Source organism: Brachionichthys hirsutus, unplaced genomic scaffold (assembly GCF_040956055.1).
Source record: "Brachionichthys hirsutus isolate HB-005 unplaced genomic scaffold, CSIRO-AGI_Bhir_v1 contig_1308, whole genome shotgun sequence".
Lineage (NCBI taxonomy): Eukaryota > Metazoa > Chordata > Actinopteri > Lophiiformes > Brachionichthyidae > Brachionichthys > Brachionichthys hirsutus.
The window spans coordinates 1-3,654 of NW_027181084.1; the positions used below are offsets into that span (position 1 = coordinate 1).

The following is a 3,654-nucleotide window of genomic DNA, read 5'->3' on the forward strand; positions in this document are numbered from 1 at the left end:
GTCCACGGCCAGGAGTCCGCCGTTAAAGGAGACGGAGGGCAAAGAGAACGAGCTCCGGCGCGTCAATCAGCACCACGAGGCGCCGGACAGCTCCCACGGCAGGCGCGCCCCCGCGCTGCTGCTCCACGGCCGGTCCGGAGACAGCCCGGACAGGGACAGCCCCGGGCCCCCCCGCTGCGACCCCGCGCTGCCTTTCAGGAGCCCCGTAGGAAGCTGCTTAGATCCACGCAGCCCGGAGGAGCGCGCAGAGCCGCCGCCGCCGCTCCCGCTCCCGTTCGTCCATTCGCTCCCTGCGGAGGAGCAGGTCTTCGAGTGCCGGTACTGCGGGAAGAGATTCCGCCGGCACGCCTACCTGAAGAAACACCTGACCGCGCACGAGGCGTCGCCGCCGCCACCGTACGGCCAGGTGTTCCCGTGCCACCTGTGCGGCGCGCGCTTCCCGTCGGTAGAAATCAGGGACAAGCACCGCCTGTGGCACGCGATGAGGGACGAGCTGCTGCAGGGGGCGCTGGGGGGGGGACTCAGACCAGACGTGTTTCACGGGTAAGGAGAGGACAGCGGCCGCGGGGCTCCAGAGGATCCGCAGGAGGTCTCATAGATCTCCAGATCACAGCACCGAGAACCGGCAGGTGAAGCTGCTCCAGATCGCAGCACCGAGAACCGGCAGGTGAAGCTGCTCCAGATCACAGCACCGAGAACCGGCAGGTGAAGCTGCTCCAGATCACAGCACCGAGAACCGGCAGGCAAAGCCGCTCCAGATCGCAGCACCGAGAACCGGCAGGTGAAGCTGCTTCAGATCGCAGCACCGAGAACCGGCAGGTGAAGCTGCTCCAGATCACAGCACCGAGAACCGGCAGGTGAAGCTGCTCCAGATCACAGCACCCAGCAGTGAAGCTGCTCCAGATCACAGCACCGAGAACCGGCAGGCAAAGCCGCTCCAGATCGCAGCACCGAGAACCGGCAGGTGAAGCTGCTTCAGATCGCAGCACCGAGAACCGGCAGGTGAAGCTGCTCCAGATCACAGCACCGAGAACCGGCAGGCGAAGCTGCTCCAGATCGCAGCACCGAGAACCGGCAGGCGAAGCCGCTCCAGATCGCAGCACCGAGAACCGGCAGGTGAAGCTGCTCCAGATCGCAGCACCGAGAACCGGCAGGCGAAGCCGCTCCAGATCGCAGCACCGAGAACCGGCGGGTGAAGCTGCTCCAGATCGCAGCACCGAGAACCGGCAGGTGAAGCTGCTCCAGATCGCAGCACCGAGAACCGGCAGGTGAAGCTGCTCCAGATCGCAGCACCGAGATAGAATCAGTTTTGTGACAAACATTAAAATCCATGCTCAAATCCTTTTGTGTTTAAGGTAAGGCTATGAGGAGTACAGTGTGTTACATTACATAATGGTACAATATATAATTACATCTAGCAAGAGGAGAACTGGAGCCAGAATCAACGGCCCAACTCGGTTAAAAAAAAAGAATTTAATGTAAACTTAATAAAAAATCAAGTATAAAGACTCAGTCAGATTGACCGTAATATGCCTTTTATAGTCAACATGCCAATAAACGTCTGCTCTAAAATATTTTCACACAGAAAAAGGAACATTTGTTAGTACTGCTAGTAAAGTCCTCTGTCTTGATTATAAATTACTGTTGAAATATTTGCTAAAATCCTTCATGAAGATTCATCTGTGTATTCACGAAGCCTGTACAGTCCTATTTTGATATGTTTGAATGTGACATTTGTTCTAAATGGTCAATAAATGTTAGTACAGTATAATTACTGAGTCCCGTATTGCATCACAACCAGCGGTCGGTGGCACGAACCACATTTATTGTCAAACTCCAACATCAATCAGTGTCCAAAGGAGACATTACACATTTTACATAGTACAGGCCCGACGGTAACAGCGTTTGAGGAGCGCGTCTGATCAACACATGCAGTCAGTGGTGAACTGGAATCATGCGTATGTACAGTCAGTAGTTACATCCGCCTCGTCCCAGACGGCCAGGAGGAAGTCTCAACCACCATCGAAAGTCCACAGACTTGACATCTGAGGGGAATTTTCTGTGGTTGATATGGCAACAGTGAAAAGGGGTAAACATATTTAGACAACCGTGATATCAGAGTCGGGTCAAAATCAAAATCTATAAATCCAGAAGCCAATTTAATTCTGGGGAGCTTTTTTTTTTTTTGGGTTACTGCTTATTGAGGGTTTAAACTGAACAAAAACAGATTCATGGAGCCGGACAGCTGGGCTGTCGGTCACGAAAGCAGCGTCCCGACTCCAGAAATAGTTTGGGATGCAGCTTGAATTAAGAGCAGATCAGTCCCAGTGTGCAGAAGGGAAACTTACACGCTTCAACTGCAGCAATAACTGTGACAGCAGTCATTTAAAGGGACACTGCAAAACTCTGCTGACTTCAAATAGTTACACAAATGAAACGTGACCTTGACAAATAGAACTTTTTAAAACGTTAATCATCCCCCATGGAGTACAAGTATAAAGTACGGAAAATTAGGCCCGAGGACAAAATACAGCTGCGAAGAAAAACTACAAGCAAGTAAAGCAGAAGGTAAAAACATGAATCTGTATTTTCAGACGTCGTTTTCCCACGTTAATCAGGGAACAAATGGAAGAGAGGAAACGTGCAGCAAACGCACCACCGTGGAGGATGGAAGGCGTCCTGAAGCCATTCGATCATTTAAGCTTCTTTGAAGCCTCGTCGGTTATAATGGAGTCGAGTGTAGAAATTAAGGAGTTAAAGATATAGTTTCTGCAAAGTCTTTGTCTACATGCAGATCCCCTTCAATAAGAACTGGAAGGGATGAGTCTAAAGGTAAGAAGCGTGGAGAGAGAAAACGCTAAAAAAGGGAGCTTCTATTTACTCCTTTGTTTTTCTTCCTTCTGTCGCTCGTCAGAAACTGAATTCCCAAAATGAATCGAGCCTCAAAAGACACCTTCAAACAATCAAAAATGAGGAAACGGATGACCTAAAACCTTGTTTGGCTGTAAATAAATAAAGCAGTGCAATGAAATTTGCTTTAAACTCCAGGAAAACAAAGTGAAAACTGGGTAAGAAAAGGAAAACATTTGAAACATTAAATCTTGTAGTGTCACCCTATTCTAAGCAGATATGTGGCCTCAGGTTAAACCACAGTTTGGCTTTGGTAGCTGTTCTCACATTACAGTATATACACAACAAAACTATACACCTCTTAAAGTCATACTATAGTGTATATATAGTATAGTATATATATATATATATATAATAGAGAGAGAGAAGGTTCAAATCATAGCCTAAAATGGAAAACAGATAAATGTCAGTGCTCATTTTAAACCAAATGTTATATAACAAGTGCTTCCTCTCTGACAGCAAAGTCTTCTTTGTTCTCTGAAATGTTTTTTCACACCATTATCAAAGGCAAACGCTCCCTCCATCACGCCGTCCCGTTTCTCACACGGCTTCCCTGCAGGATTAGCTTTTAGGTTTCCCTATCTGGATCCCAACATGCCGGATTTGGGGATTCTCTTACGTTTACGTCTTTTTAGATGTCGTCAGGACTGGATAGGAAGTGACATCCGCCCTCATCGCTACCGGACTATTACTGCAATCCAAACAAGAAACAGACTTTAAGTTGCTTTCTTTAGGCAGCAACCC

General features: G+C 48.8%; 1 pseudogene; it reads left to right on the forward strand.

The window, feature by feature from the left end:
* Positions 1 to 22: 22 nt before the first annotated feature.
* LOC137917249 (insulinoma-associated protein 2-like) lies at positions 23 to 598 on the forward strand (annotated as a pseudogene).
* Positions 599 to 3,654: the final 3,056 nt, after the last annotated feature.